This window comes from Rhipicephalus sanguineus, chromosome 9 (genome assembly GCF_013339695.2).
Source record: "Rhipicephalus sanguineus isolate Rsan-2018 chromosome 9, BIME_Rsan_1.4, whole genome shotgun sequence".
NCBI classification, from domain to species: Eukaryota; Metazoa; Arthropoda; class Arachnida; order Ixodida; family Ixodidae; genus Rhipicephalus; species Rhipicephalus sanguineus.
Genome location: NC_051184.2, coordinates 21,026,580 through 21,043,506, shown reverse-complemented (window position 1 = coordinate 21,043,506; position 16,927 = coordinate 21,026,580). Strand labels below are relative to the sequence as shown.

The following is a 16,927-nucleotide window of genomic DNA, read 5'->3' as shown; positions in this document are numbered from 1 at the left end:
CCGTATGGACGTGTAGCGGGTAATTCCCCTACACGCAAAAGGAATAATTATGGCGTAGTGGGCACTTCACAACTTGAAGTAGGCATTCTAGGAAGGGGGCCTATGGGCCGGGGCCCATAGGCCCCCTTCCTAGAATGCCTACCCATAGGCCCCCCACTTGCTGAAAACCTTGACTTTTTAAGAAAAACGATTTTTTTATCATTTATTTTTGGTAAAAACACCTACACCAAAATTTTAGGGAGGGGGGGCCCGGTCCCCTTGGCTGCGGGCCTGCCACAGGGCGGGCATGAGGTCGGAAGATGTTTATGAAGCGAACTGTTTCCAGGAAACATTCGGCTGTTCTTTCGTAAACTGACAAATAATCGTGCCTTGTTATCTACTGTCGTTTACTAACCTGCAACGCCCAAGATCTGGCTACACGTCTCAGAGGCTATGTACTATATACTAACAGTCCTCCGAGTTTGCGCTCCTGTGTCCACCGAAATCTGGCTTCTTATCTCGGAGGCAACGTGATGCGTACTTTCCCCGCTATCTTTCCCCGCTATCCGTACTTTCCCCGCTATCTCGCAAGCTCGTTCTGCCGAGGGTCCGTTTATGTGGACAGACGCCTCGATGCGCACAAAAGCGCGTACCAGGAAAGAAAACAGGGTTGTGAATAGAAATGATGACCGCGCGCGCATGCGCGCAGGTCCGCGTCATTCTCGGCGGTTTGTCAACCAACCGCGAAGCAAGGAAGAACGTATCGTACTACATCCTGCTTGATGCGGAGGCACTCCGAGGTAGGAAAGCGCATACACGGAACGCATACACGGAACGCTTGATGAAGGGCGAAACTGAACTGGAGTGTGTATAACGGTTCCAACTGGACTCTCCCCGCCCTGGACTGGACTTCTTTGACCACTGTCCGCGCCTTTTGCAACGCGACGCCCTCCATTCAGCGAGGCGTCAAAACGCGGTTGCAGCGTGGTGGTACAGTTCCTTTGTTTTCTCTGCGGCTCCGCTTTCTGCGTACTCCCGTTTCGCTTTTGTGCGCGCTTTAAAAGAAGGACATAGAAATCTGACGGCGCAGCTGTAATTGTTGCCGGACCGGCCGGGCGCGGTAGAGTTGACCGAGAAGGATTTTGTGGTTGTTGTCGTTCGAGGGAGAGAGAGAGAGTTAAAAAGTTAGGGGAGTAGATGCGGAGTGGACATTATTTCAGGCGCGTGCCCGATTAGCCTATGCCGCTTATATCCTACCCCGTGCCATGCACCACTCCCTTAGCGCGGCACGTGCGCTCAAGGAGCGACATGGAAATGGGCCCATCCCATCGTTCCACGTTAGTTGCGTGCGGTGCTTCGTGTTCGACAAAAGAAGGCGTAGACGTCATCACCTTCAGTTCCAATCACAGCTCGCCGAACGCGGTACACAGTTTCTCAGTCGCAAATGTATAGTGTGCTCCCTCTCACGGGTGATTCATTTCAACGCTGTCAGGAACTATGTCTTCGCAACTTCCTCAACGAATCGGAGCATCGCGCGTTAGTTCGTAGTTGCACCGTATCTCAAGAGCGAAAAGAAGGGGGGGGGGCGAGTCGGGGGTGCAGGGGACCGCGTAGTAAGTAGCATTGTCAAGACTTCCTCGTGAGCAGTCGACGCATGCGCCGTGGTGGTGGATGCTGTGATTTAAGCAGTGCGCGGGGGATCCACTTTTGAGATGGAGCCCAATTTCGCCACCGGGGGTGGCCGCTTTTGAATGTGGTGATACCTGTATGTATCTAGGTCTCTAGGCATACATTAAGAAGGAATCAAGAATGAATTTCCATAATTTAACAAAGAAGAAAGCTATTCGACCGACCGCATGGGAAGCATTGTTGAAGAACTATAGTTGTTAGCGCAAGCCACAGTAGCAAAAAAATAAAAAGAAAAAAAGCGAAGATTGAGAAAGCAAGCACAATCCCCATGCTATACAAGACGATGCGCAAATTATAAACCATGTATGTCGGTATACAGGGATTATAAGAAAGAGAAAACGCGCTCCTTCGCGTTCAGTTTGTCTTGCGCTGTTATCTACAAGAAAATGTAAAATCTCCGTGGTCCGGGTGTGGCGATGAGAGCGCCCTCTGTCGCGAGACTGCACCGAACTACGGTCGTCGGTGAAACTGGGAGTGCTGCTGCAGGATTCAGACAATGCCACTGACGTCAGGCACGGTACAAGCCGTAGAGACGCGCACGCAGATGTATATATATTGCGGCTGGCCACGCTTGGGAGGACTTGGCGTTCTCTACACGTTGCCGCAACGCACATACTATATGCTGCCGCGCTTTTTCGGCCAGCCCTGCTGGCCTGGACACCCCATTGTTTGAAAGGGAACGCCGCCGTACTTTTTTGCATTTGTTTCTATAGTTCTTCGGAGGCTGTGCTGCTGCGCATTTGTTTGCGCGACCAGTTCAAAAGCGAGCTATACGGCTTGTTGTTCCTTAACCTACAGTGTTTGCGCGTGCTACCCTACTCTGAGTGTCCCTGTCTTGGCTTCTTGTTTGGCTTTGCAGCTATACTTTATACTCCAGCGGTCGTTCACACTTCTGTCTGGAACGAGCGAGCGCTGGGCTAGCCTGTAGTTTGCAGGGAGAAATGGAACGACCGTTATCTTATCTATAGGTTTGAGTTGAATACTGGGTTTTCGGGTGTCCTTTGCGACCGCAACACATGTAGTCACAAGCAATGTGCTTGGATGCGTGGCCAGCAACGTGAATATATCGAATCGAGTTCTTTATGTCGCGGCTCAACGAATTGCAGCGCTCTATTTCGGAGGGAAATACTATACTCCATGCGATTCTTCTTTGGTTGAACTAAACTTGGGTGTGTAAAAACATGAAACACATGTTTAATTCGTACAGCAGTATAAGCACTGCCACATATGCGAAAACAGGGACAGCGGTGTGGTCTAAAAAGTGAGCGGGCCTAGCATAATATATTGTTTGAGAATAAGAGGGGGGAAATTGGGGGTTGATTATAGGCCATTTAATCAGTAGGGGGCAAATACTGCGTAGGGTCTGTTAAGGTTACACTATGGGTGCCCTAGGGAGGGGTAGCACCGCACCGTGGAAGACGGCAGGGAAGCACAGATAGTTTGACGAAATTGTGAAATTCGCAGGCATGACAAGGTATATATTGGCTGTCGCAAGACGTGTGTTATTGCGTAGCACTAGGAGAGGCCATCGGGGTGCAGAGGCATATACTGTATATTTATGATGATGATGATGATAATGATTGGTCGGTGAATATCAACCCAGAAAACGCGCTAACTAAGCTACGGCTTGTAACTTGGCGGATAACACAGAAGTTGCAGGCGTCCGTCGCGGTGGTATACAGTGCTTACGGTGCTCGGCTGCTGAACCGAAGGTCACGTGTTCGATTCCTGCAGCCGGGGCGGGCGGTCGCATTTCGACGGAGACGAAATGCTGGAGGCCCGTGTACTGTGCGATCTCGGTGCACGTTAAAGAACACCGAGTGGTCGAAATTTCCGGAGCCCTCCGCTTCGGCGTCCCTCATAATCGTATCGTAGTTTTGGCTCGTTATATTTCAGGAAGTATTATAATTAATATTATTAAAGTCCCCCGCCCCCTCCCACGTTTCCCTTCTCTTTTATCCGATTGGTCAGAGTATGGTCAAGTCTGTGTAGGAAGCAGTGTCGTAATCACCGTAACTATTCTCAATCCGTGCCCGACCGTGACACGTATACAGGTATACGCACACCGCCATGGGAAGTCTCGCACTGTTTGCCGAACCGTGCGAAAAAAGCGCTGTGCCGGCTGCCGGGTCTGAAAGTGGAACCGATTGTTATCACCGGGGTACTCGCATTGTTTCTTCTCTCTTTCCGCCTCCTCCCTTATTATATAGACGTGCCGTGCCTCGCAATTCATTGCGTGCATGTAGCCCTCGCGCTGCAAATACCGTTTCTTCGCTTGTCGTTGTCTTTTTTTTTGTACGTATTACTGCCGACAAATGCGTGTGTGGACGTGTGGAATTGTTCGGCGCTCCGCTAATTACCGCGTACAACTTCCTGGTACCGGTTCCAGCACACTTTCTCTTTAGGCCTGACACGAGTTTTTTTTTTTTTTTTTTAATTTATCGCTTGGTCTTCAGTTAGCTGCGCGGAATCCAACTTAATTGTCCAGTAGTCGCAGTCTCTCGAAGTCACGTGGGCTAGTTTCGGTTGGTTACCGTGCGCGTTGCGTTTTTTTTCGGCCCGCGTTAAGAGGCAGCCCGAGTGGTAAAAAACTAATCCAGTATACCATCAGTCATAAACTTAGCGAAGGCTATTATTTCTTGCGTTTCGCCCTGTTATTAAACTCTATTCTGGTCGCATGGAGAGACGAGTATTTTAATTAATCCATGGTCCGCCGTGATGGTACAGTGCCTACGGTGTTCGGCTGCTGACCCGAAGGTCGCGGGTTCGATCTCGGCCGCGGCGGTCGCATTTCGATGGAGGCGAAATGCTAGAGGCCCGCGTACTGCGCGATGTCAGAGCAAGTTAAAGGACACCGCAGATGGTCGAAATTTCCTGAGCTCTCCATTACAGTGTGCCTCGTAATCATGTCTTGGTTTTGCCACGTAAAGCCTCAGAAATTGTTGTTATTATTATTCACGAATCCTGCCAACTAGTATACGTGCCTATATATATAAGGCTTTTTTTTATGCTGTAGATGGGAATGCTGAGTAAACGAGACAGCGGTCACACTGTGCGTCACAGACACACTACGTGCATGCAACAACACAACAGGGCAACTCGCGAACTCATTAAAACACCGCCATTTCGACAGAGACCAAATGCAATAACACCTTGTACTTAAGATTTAGCTGCATGCATATTAAAGAATCTCAGGTGGTCAAAGTTAATCCGAAATTAGCCACTACAGCGTGCCGCACAGTCACACCATTGTTTTGGCTCGCAAAACCCAAGAATTTGTTTTATTTGCATGCGCATGAAAACGTCCGCCCACCTATTGACACCCATTAACCCATTGTAAGAACATTAATGAGAACTGACAATCAAACCAAGGAAAGTATAGAGGATATTATTTATAGTAGGTAATGAGGATTTAAATGTGGAGAAAGTAAAGTGGACGAAAAGATAACTTGCCGCCGGCAGGGACTGAACCTGCGACCTTCGAATAACGCGTCCGATGTGCGGCGCCGTTCTACCACGACGGCGAGTGTGGAACACTCGCCGTCGTGCCTATACGCCGTCGTGCCTATGCCTATACGAGCGGTGCAGATTGACGCTCTCGGGTTTAAATGCGCATATGTACCCGATAATGTTGACGGGAGGATGACCGCCGCCGTACAGGCTCAATCGGTAGAGCATCGGACGCGTTATTCGAAGGTCGCAGGTTCGGTCCTTGCCGGCGGCGAGGTATCTTTTCGTCCGCTTTAATTTCTTCTCATTTATATCTCAATCACTACAGATAACATCCGCTATACTTTCCTCGGCTTGATTGCCTGTTAGTTCTCATTAATAGTGTGCCTAACAAAGAAAGACGAGCCCTTAAAATTCCCCTTCTTTCGTTGTATACATGAACTTCTAATGAACGGCAGGGAGATTCATTTTTCCTCCCTAATGGCGGAAAAATGAACTTACGGAAATTAGAAAAAGGAAAGACGAGTGACGAAGCAACAATAGAGGCACGCAAAATTATTCGGCGGCTCGCGTCTCTCTTGGCGCATATCTCGCAAACCTAGCTGTATACCGTCATAGTGAAGTGCGCGTCTGTTGTGGCCACTTTCCTAGTATCTTTCATTATGACAGTTACCCCGGCTGTCTACTATTTTTAACAAAGTGCTTACTGTACCGTGGCTAAATGTACAGATGAGATTGTTTCATCACAGACCTATATGACAGAGCATGTAGGAAAGACCCAGTCTGTTTTATTTATTTTTTTTTTAAATTCTGTTTTAACATTTTGGTGTCATTTGTTTTTCTCTCTCCCTTCCTGTATTTCAGTCCCCAATCCCCTTCCCCAGGCAGAGTAGCAAATCAGCTACGCCGGCTAAAACCTATGCCTATCAATAAAGAGTTATCTCTTTCTCTGGCGGCTCATTTAATTAAACTCGTTCATAGTAAATGCGTTTTTTTTTTCAAATGTGAATAAGTTTATTACGTACTGATGGGCAAGCTGCTGAGCCGTGGCATACAGCATTCGTGTGTGTGTCTTTCTTCATGAGTGCGTGAACGTGTCTTTTGCTTAAGTGCGCTGATTCATTATTATCGGGAACACAAGCTGCAAGAGCAGAATGAATTCATTGCTTACGTCTCTCCTTATGTTGAGACCAGGTCGGGCGACTCTCGTAACAATAATAATAACATCTCGAAATAGTATACGTGCCCAAATCACGATACGATTACGAGGCATACCATATATAGCGGAGGGCTCGGGAAATTTCGACCATCTGGTGTTCTTTAACGTGCACTCACATTCGCACAGTACAGGCGAGCCTCTAACATTTCGCCCCCATCGAAATGCGACCACCGCTGCCGGGATCGAACCCACGACTTTCGCGTTATCAGCCGAGCCCTGTAACCACTGTACCACAGTGGATGACTCGGTTAATTATCGTATTGTACAACAGATCACGGACCGTCCGCTCTTCCACTGCCTCTAGTTCACCGTTTCTCAAAAATGGGGTCATTATAGAGTAAAACAAACCGTTACTTCCGTAACGGAAGTTGCGACTGACCAGCACTTCCTTTGTTTTTATAGCTCATGTTCTTTTTCGGGCGGCAATGCCGCCAGTGTTAACAATACTCTCTGGGGCGCGTACTTGCCTATTTTGATATTTTCTATTTCTTTCTACTTCTATTCTATTTATTCTGTTTCTACATGTGCCCGTATGGTTCTGCCCCGAAATGTCCTTTTAACGATAGCTTCGCGTGATGTTGGCTGGGGTATTTTAGTAGTATAAGGTGACAAGATGCGCCCCAGTGATCCGCATCTGTTTCGCTTGACTCAACTATGAAGCAATTAAGGTCACATCTGAGAAGCAAGCGGCCTCATCTCGGAGGTCGGTTCGGTCATCCGCAGTATGCATAAGAACGACCTCTCTGGTGCAAAGACTCTCGACAGTGGAATCAGACGGGCTTATTAGACGTTGCCCAAATGTCTAATTCACGGACTACGAAAATGCCAGAGGGGGTCAAAGTGTGCGTACACTTCACCAACCCTAGCTAACTGCCGGTGTAATTACGCTTCTCGACTTTCTTGTTAGCAGTGATCTACCTGGAATTCGAGTGCGTTCGCTGGTGTATAGTGCAGCTGCACTGTCGGTATACACTAAGCGAAGGCACAAATCAGCGACAGCCGCTCGCCTTTTGCGCGATTGTCTCGACGGAGCGAACACGCAACCGCTCTCAGCGGGCGCGGGGTCAAATTAAGGGCTTCGTTTGTTTCTGAGCATGCGCAGATTGCGACTTAATGAAGTGCAAGCTCGTGTTCTCGTGTGGACGTGCGCTATTCCAATGCTCACGCAAAGCGCTCTTTTTCGGTTGATGCACGGTAGCACCAGATGTAGCCCTACTCATCCGAGTCTTTGTTTGTTTTCCTTCTTTTTTGTTGTTCTTGCTGTTGTGATTGCGTTTCAGGCTGTAGCGAATCTCTACTAGCAATATACTTGTACTAAAACAGAGTGGCTCTACATATATTTTTTCTTTTGTTATTTCGTCCAGTCGCTGGCCGCGCGATTAAGCCATGAAGGAACTTCACATATATATCCTCTGTAGGCTTATGTCTGCTCCTAGAATAGAATAGCCATTGTCTTTACCTTGGTTGATTGGTAGGTGCGTTATAGGGAACAAAGCACATTTTGTCCAAGCACTACAGAAGGTTTCCCATAACGCTGCTCCAGAGTACGCTACGCTTGATGGAGATAACTCTGCGTTCTGCTCGATGGATTACGATCTCCTGAAAATTGCTTTGAAACGCTTGCCTTTCTTTATATAGCCGTCACTACTGACTGTGAAATATGTCGTCCTCAGAAGGTCAGTTAGCATTACTTGAATGGTTGCCATTAGTTTAGTGCGCTAAAAGCTTTTAAGACGAAAAGCAAACGAAGGATCGAGGAGGATTGGACACATGCTCTGTTTTGAACGAATAATTCATCACCATTAACTGACGTAGTACTTTAACATTTCTGTAATGCTGACCGGTGGCGTAGTGTCTCTGTCCATTCGGAAAGCTCAAGCGAAGCTCCCCATGTTTGACTTTATCTCTAGCAGCCGCCTTACTTATAGTTAGATTCCTCTCCAACATTTGGCACTCATCCTTGAAACTCTAGCACAATGGACGGAAGTGCGCCGCAGGCCGCTACGACATCGCAAACAGGCCCACCATGGCTATGACTACGGCGTACCGTGTATTCCGAGAATCGCTGCAGCTGTGATAATGTGTGTGTGTGTGTGTGTGTGTGTGTGTGTGTGTGTGTGTGTGTGTGTGTGTGTGTGTGTGTGTGTGTGTGTGTGTGTGTGTGTGTGTGTGTGTGTGTGTGTGTGTGTGTGTGTGTGTGTGTGTGTGTGTGTGTGTTTTCACTTAAATCGTCCGCTTTCAAAGCATACTTATAGGTTTAGGTCTTATACGTCTCGTAGATCCTTTTGAAATGAAACCGAGCCGTTAGAGACAGTGACAGCGCTTGCGCACAACGTCGTCATACAGTGGTCCTCTTATGAACGGTCTTATGATTTGCTTGTCCTTAATCAGCTTCCTACACAACAGATCCTCCTGCCGGAACACTCTTACTTTACCTGTACTTATCAGCGTCTCATACTTTTCTTATCGGAAGGTGCTAACACTTGTCTTTGCCGGCTTCCTACACGACAGTCCGCCTATCAATGCACACAGATTCTTATCCCTGTCAGCTTCGTTCGTAATTTTTGTTGAAACACGCAATCCCATATCCTTATCGTCTTTCTTACGCAACAACCATCTTAGCACAACAAGCCAAGCTTTACCATTATCAACCTTGTGCTGCAATCTTATGGGACCACGCTATCCCTTATTGTTAGTGCGTTCTTATACGAGCCTTGTTAGAACACTCTAACCCTAACTATTCATATCTTTGTTTCTTACGCACTTGTCTACAACGCTTTTTCAATGCTCCGTTAGATTGATGCTACATATGAATCATTCGCTGACACTGCACCTTTCCGTCACTCGTGGTCGCACTATTTCGGGCTCGCGACTCACCATTAAACCACTCTTCCTAGCTTTCCCAGCTCGCCGTCCGCATTCGGAACTCGGTTTTTCCACGATCCTCCTCACGGCCCACGTGTCGGACCTCTCCATCCACATATATCTATAGCTATACCTAGCTCTCAGAAGTCGTTAAGTTAATCTTTCCGCACGCACCGGCGCTCCAGTGCACCTTATAACCGACTGCCGTATCCGCGAGGATCACGCCTCTACGGACCATCGGTCCAACCGGATTGTACGCCCGCTCCGAGAAACAAAAGTGTTCGGCGGGCGGCGATTTGCGGAATCGTCTTTTGTCCGTACCCCGACCAGTAGGTGGCGCAGCAGGTGCATGTATGCAGGGTGTTCCGATCCAGACTCAGCTGGCTACGCTGAAACCAATGAGCTATAGACGGCAAGCTGGGATCGCCCACCATACTATTATTCGAAGCCTGGAAGAGTAGAGGAAAAGCGCGATACCTTCTACACGATCATTCCGATCACAGACCATGGAGGAAAAACGAAAAAAATCGAGGTTTCTATATGGTCCACCTTGTTTTAGCTCGACGTTATTTTCCCGGTTCGAGGAAACAAGCTGGCGTTTCTGTTGTGTGCGTATCACCTTCGATTCGTCGTTATATTTATTACGGTACGAAAGAAAAAAGACGATAAAGCCACCCACCGAGTCGTCGATAAGGCGAACGCTGCGGTTATAAAGACGTGCTTTCGGTCAATGCGTGGACGATGCCGTAGGTCGGGCATCTCGGATTCTGTAGACGTGTTCGGGTGTTGATTTGGCGCGAGCGTGCTCCCGCAGAGAGGGCGCAGCTGAAGCGACCCCTGGTGTGTGGACATACGGAATGCTGTGCGCGTCACCGAAAGAGGCCACGTTCCTGGATGTTTTGCGGTTATCGGAGCTTTCGGCGGTTACTCATGTTGTCTTCTGTGGACTGAGTTTTCTATTTTTGACCAGGTGGCACAGATATCGAAATGAGCCTCCGTTTTAGAAATACAGGCTTAGAGCGACAGAGAGCTGGGCTATATAGTTGGCGGGAATTCATCACGGAGGAAGGTAAGGCATGCAGAACATGAACACAGGATACGGACCCAGTCTGGTTCTCTCGTTTCCGTATTTGCACGCTCTAGCGTGTTTCGTGACGAATAAACGTATGGCATCTTCATCAAATCGCGCACCGGCTTGGTGCGCCGTTTCGTCCTATTATTGCAGTGCCTGGGTGCCCCGGCGCGCACCAGTGTGATTTGGCGAAGATGGCATTAGTTTACCCACGACAGGGTAGCTCACATTAGAGTTCTTCAATCGTAGCCCGACGTTGTGACAGTAGCCACAGGTCCTCTGTTTCAAAGCTGTGGTATAAAGTGTGGCTTCACCGACTGGGGCATCACCTGTCGACAACAAAGCTAACTATAAAACGCTGCCCTACGAACACATTAACTAGGTAAGAACTTAGCACGACCTGTACAAGCAGAGCATTTTGGAGGGCATTTCTAACGGACACCATTCCTTCCTTCTCATTAGCCACTTAAATATGCTTGTCATCGGGCCTGTGAAGGACTACCTTGCCTCACAGGTGGTGCGACAGTCAAGCACTCCATACTCATGCAGCAATGCCACTACTGATAAACTCCGCGTGCCCTCGGGATGATATATCCTAACTATGACGTTTACGTACACGCGTTACGTGGTCGTACGCGTGTGTGATTGTCATGAAAAACTGCACTCTGAATTACCAATTTCGTTAACGACCAACAGCATCCGGGCAATGGCTGCTCCTTCGTTATGCCTAACTAGTTAACAAGGAAGTAATCAACGTCGCTATAAGGCGGGACTGGCAAACACTCGTTACTCCGAAACAAGAAAGTAAATCTTTTGGCAGCCGGACAGGTTAGGTAAGTGCAGGACGCATGTGGGCGCGCCCACTGGGCGGCGTCTCGGTCGCGACGAGTGTAATGTAGGACATGGAAGCGCTCGGCGACGGATTGCTGTTGGCATCTTCGAGCTAATCCTCCCGGAGAACGACGTCTCAATCAAATACGCCGTTCACGCTCGCGCTCCTGCTTCATCCGGGAGCCTGGCTTCGAAGAGACGGCTTGAAGAAACCGCTACTGGTAATATCGCCATCGAAGAGACCAACGTTCCTGTACCAGTCTGGACGTCAGCCAAGTTCTATCGCTGCATATAGAGTATTTACTTGAGGTTGCGAAAAAGACGATCCTTGAGAGAGAGAGAAAAAAAGTGGGAGGAGAGAATACCAACATTGTGCCACATTTGCGTATTCGATATCCGCGACTACACACATCGACGCCGTCGACAGCGTCCAGAGAGTAAGGTTTTTCGTCTCTGTGCAGATAACGCCTGTTTACCCGTAAACCAGGAAACTTCGTTTCAGCGTGTAGTTAGCCAACAGGGCACTTGATTGGTAAGGATAGAAAAAAAGAAGGATTGCGTCATTAAGTGGGTGGGTATACGAAGACCAAACACGAGATCTTCGATCGAATTGTCCTTCTATAGATAGCGGGTAAACGGTGGGTGCATCGACGTTGTATACTTCCCCGAGGCCTCGTTCGAAGCCCATCTCTTATACTGATGCGTGTAACACGCATACGAAGGACGTTTATCGCTTTTTTTTTTTTGCGAGACGTGCAACTAGCGTTGCTACGTTGAAGGTCCTCGCCTGCCCTCTTGTCTTAAGACAGCTATGAATCTGCGGTTTAGGAGGGAGATCTTGAGCGAAGGCAAGTTAGATACGGGTATTCCAAACAACGCGTGAAGCGTGACAATGTAGTCCTTGGACATCCTTAAAGGAAATTGGAGTTGTATGAAATTTGCCGATATTCAAGAGGTGAAGTCAGTTCTAGGGAAATTAAAAGAGCAGGTTGTTTAAAACTTCAAAGTGCTTAACAATACACGTGGAAGTTCATAAAATGAAGAAATAGCCACGCCAACTTACCGGTCTCGTAAACCCGTAGCGAAGGTTTTGCTGAATTCAATGTCACTTACCTTTGCGATTGGACATAAAGCACGTAAGTAGCGCCGAGATAGTGCTGTGCTTATTTTCGCCATGTACGAGTCCCCGCTTCTTATGTTTGTTTTTCTTTTTTAAGGCATTCTCTTTCTGGGCTTCTTCCACGCGCATTTCGTCACGGCGTATGTTCTCAACGATTGGCGCATATCTCGTCAATTTTAACATGGTTTTTGATATTGCATCCACCCCAGTGTCCATTTGATACTGAAATAAAGGTTGATTGATTATTTGATCGATAATTTTTACGCACACTCAACTACCGTGTTATCTAGCATACTAACAGCACTAATCAGAACAGGTGAATCTTGGTTTGTGATTAGGAAAAGTAACCGCAAAAACACGCGACACAGAAAGAGACAACACGAAGCTGCTAGTGTTATCTAAGCGTTGGCTAATGTCGGCTAACTATTGGCTGGTGCTCGCTAGTGTTGCCAGACGTTGGCTATATAACTGCTATTATTGGCCAGTGTTCGGGAATGTTGGCTAATTAGTGGGTAAAGCTCGCTATAGTGTTGCCTATATTGTTGGTTAATCCGTGGCAGTTCTTGACTAATGTTGCTTATGCACTTTTATTACTCTAACATGGTCTGCATTCAATCTAATATAATTGATTCCATTATTCTTGTTCTTTTTCTTTTCTTCAATTTTTTATTTGAAATGCTTAGTAACGGAAGTGATCATTTATTGCGGCTCCTCGGTCTCTCTCGTTTATTGGTGACTGTATAGTTGACGTCACAAAGCAGCGAGTACATCTCTGACACTTGCGTTGCTTCTCTTGTTTTTTCCAGGATGAAGCGGAAAGGAGTGACGCACTGACTGACGTGGCGGTGCGTGCTCTATTTGAAACAGGTGAGCCCATGTCACTCCCGAAGAATGCTCTAGGCCATCAATCAACCTGTGCCACAGAGTGGCAGTCCGGTTTGGGTGACGCGTTGTGCAACGCACATGCATCTGCACGCGCGTCAAGTCTACCCTACAGTTTTCTTCATTTCCCGCTTTATTTCGTTCAATTCCCGATCACGTTTACTCTGAGTTATTCAAGGAGAAAGCGCTTTCAGACGAAAACGTGCAAAACGTGGAAGCCTGAGGAATACCCGAGGCCGCAGAAGTCTCTGGCCACTAAGAGTACTACACTCTAAGAAAAAACAAAGTGTATGTGTTACTTTTTTCGGCAATTCCTGACTTGCCACGTGTATGACGCTCTTTAAAGAGGCACGTTAACTCTCTTGTGAGTCACACGACTCTCAGAAGAGAGTATAGTGATCCCCGAAGGGAGTTGACGTACCTCTTATATGTCACAAGTCAGGACTCACAAAGAAAGAGTCAAATGACTCTCTTTTTTTTTACAGAGCAGGACGAACGAAATCAATGTTTCGAATACGAGTACAACATTCCCGTATTAAGGTTCAATACAAATTTTAGAATATTAGAACGTACAAACACGTTAAGGGAAAGGAAATGTACAGCTGCATTAACAAACTTGGGAACGTCCATGTGTGAATAGCATAACAAACAAAATGAAAAAGAATAGAAAACTATTTTAACTTGGACGACCGCATGCTTACGCTGGTAAAAAGAGGTACTAACCAAGATAGATTGATCAAAGGAGCATTCAAGTGCTTTCTAACTGCTACCTGTTTGCAGTTCTGGTCGTCCTATAGGCAGCACAGGCAACAGTGCCTGGTATCTTTCGGATTTCTGTTCGTACGATGCCGTAATGTGCGAATATGCATAGCAGTATCACCGCCGGCCTTCTTGCGGAATGCGGCAGCATAAAATACAGTCGGTTAATTAAATGCGAGCGAACGCGTCCAAGATTTTCCTTAGACATCAAATCCTAACACAAACGCGCATTATCTTTCTTTTTTCCCCCTGAATGCATAATATCACGTTCTAACGCTTCTTGACGAAGCTCCCATTTTCCCGCAATTCATACAGTTTCATCAGACTGCCCGCAATGCGAAAACAGGTTGCGTAGATTTGCCTGGTTTACTGAGGCGCGCCCCGTTTATGTAAACCAGTTTGTAGTGTGCCTGGGACACCCAGCAGACGCGCGCCTAATTACGAGACCCTGCTTCAAGAGCCTGCATTCTGTCATTGTAAAGCGTTTTCTTTTACTTTTGTTTGTGCTGGTGCTTCTTTTTTGTTTGTTTCTTTGTTTGTTTGCCGGGGGGGGGGGGTGAAATTATTCCTCTCCCGGTACAAATTTTCGGTGAGCCTACCCTAAATACGAAGGAGAATTTTGACTAAGAGCCTAGTTGCTGCATTTTAGCCCGCTGTACTTTGAGCACGCCTTGTGCAGAGCTGGAGTGGGAAGCATCAAAGAAACGCACGCAAGATTGATGACGATCGTTGCGTTGACAAATCGCGCCTTAAATAAATAAAAAAAATAGTGTGCACTTTTTAAAAGCGTGCACGCTCATTAAGGGCGCGCGCTCCTTCCCGTTTCACTCCTTTGATAAGGTATCCCGCGGACAGCTCTAAAGAGATGAACTGCGGACGAGATTGATGAACGACAATTATTGCGTTGACGAAATTGCTCTCTAGAAGGTCTTTTAAATAGCGGACACACTCACATGAGTGTCCCAGTGGTGTATATAGTGGAACGTTCCTTTGACGAAACCACAAAGAAGGAAGGATGTGTGTGTGTGTGTGTGTGTGTGTGTGTGTGTGTGTGTGTGTGTGTGTGTGTGTGTGTGTGTGTGTGTGTGTGTGTGTGTGTGTGTGTGTGTGTGTGTGTGTGTGTGTGTGTGTGTGTGTGTGTGTGTGTGTGTGTGTGTGTGTGTGTGTGTGTGTTACGCTCACATTAGAAGACCTGGGCCTACCTTTTCCTCCCGCATTCAGTAACGTCACGGAGATTCGTGACGGATCCCAGTCCGAATTCAAATGCCTCATTTATTCGCATACTACAGCACTCGATGTTGTTAGTCGGTGTTGGCTAACGCTGAAAAACTGCTGGCTAATGCTAGGTATCGGATGCCATAGCGGCAGCAGCGTATTCATTCAATGTTTATTTATTTTATTTACATAGTTCCTGCAACGCCGTAGTGGCATTACTGCAGGGGAGTATACACACTAAGTCAATGTGGTTGATGACATTTCTGCGATAGCACACCAAACCATAGCGGGAAATTTAATTATAACAATATCTAACAATTACAGCCCGCAAACAAAAAAAAAAATTTTAGTACAATATGGCACATGGAAAACGGGCACAAAAAGTGAAATACGCATGTCACAATTTCACAACGATGAGAAAAAAAGCACTGTTGTCACTCAAGTTTACTATATCTTCGGGAAGTTCATTCCAGTCTCTAATTGTTTTTAAAAAAGACGGAGTTGGCAAAAGCTGTGGTTTTGAGTGCGTATTCTCGTATTTTATGTGTGTGTTGGCATCAATCCAATAATGGAGTTATCTAATTTTTTAAAGATTTATACAGCTTTTTTTTTTTAATTTTGAAGAACTCTTCCTGGCGATGATTAGTGCAATGAATTCGTTTAGACAGGTAGATATCAATTTTTGATGATATCCGTGGAGATACCGCTTATCGTCTGGCTTGCTACTCTAGCTGTCGGTTGATAACTATTATATATATACAATGATCACATGTACACACAAACAAAACGTACAGTCACAAACACACACATGTGCATAAAAGAGTCATTCATAAAGTTTCTTTAAGGCAAGTAGACCTCAAAAACACCAAGAGTGCTTTTGTGTTGCCCATCGCACAAACACTGCTTTGCTACTGGCCGAGAAGGTGCCGCAGCTCCAAGCTCAAGCCGCGTTGCAAATGAAATGCTGCCTTCAGAATCTGTCGTTCTGCGTCGTAACAGGAACAGTGGCACAGGACATGCGTTAAGTCCTCCCGAGTGTTACATGTGGTTTGTCGTATAATCTACTGTATCAAACAAACAAAGAATGTGGCAAACATAGTTATGAGAGTCAACTCCACGGGTACGTAATTCTTCCGCGTTTAAACTTGCTCCAATGAGCTAGCCTCGATTCTTGGCTTTCAGACAAGTTAGGACGAGCGGCACGCCGAGTCGTTTTTTAAGTTCGTGTGAAAACGCAAGTGTCGTGCGATTTCTTTTTTCCTCATTCGCAATTTTCATATTTTTCTTTTTCTGAGCTACTCGCGCCGGGGCCACTCTCGTGTGGACGTCCCACGCCGCGTACGCTGTGCGTCACGATACAATTGTTTTCCGAGATCCGCGCACCCTTGTTTTCTTGCGTCTTCTTCCAAGTAAACAAGACTGCGGTCTCACGCGTACTCTGCTTCTGTTATTCCGGATGTGGCCCGATTCTGTCTCTGTAATCCGGACGTGCATTGTCGAATGACCTGCCTGGGTGTAACAGCTTGCCTCGTAGTCCGTTTGCAATGCATGATGTGTACGGTATTTTCGCTGCGCACTTATTGTTATGTAGGGTCTATATCACTCGTTATGTACATTCAATACATGTCACGACTGTGTAGTCGGTGTCCCATGTACGTTGCTTTCAAAGCTACACCCCATTGTACTCCGCGTTTTCTTCTTTACGTCATTAGGTATGGCTTAAAAATGAGTTGCGCGTAAAAAAAATATAGCCAAAAAGAAGTAGACGTAGACAGGACAAGCGCTTGTCTTGTCTACGACTATTTCTTTTGCCTGCGTTTCTTACACGTCACTCATTTTTAAGTCG

At 46.9% G+C, this 16,927-nt stretch overlaps 1 protein-coding gene across 3 annotated transcripts in view; it reads left to right on the top strand.

Annotated features, from left to right (window-relative positions):
• LOC119404729 (uncharacterized) overlaps positions 1–16,927 on the top strand; it is a 364,008-nt gene that overhangs the window by 307,467 nt on the left and 39,614 nt on the right. For 2 of the 3 annotated variants that reach the window (XM_037671392.2, XM_037671391.2), the window contains exon 2: positions 13,032–13,092. The gene's annotated coding sequence lies outside the window, so the exon portion shown is untranslated. Of the gene's footprint in view, positions 1–13,029; positions 13,093–16,927 lie in introns of all 3 variants that reach the window. The other variant, XM_049418995.1, reaches the window with a different exon arrangement.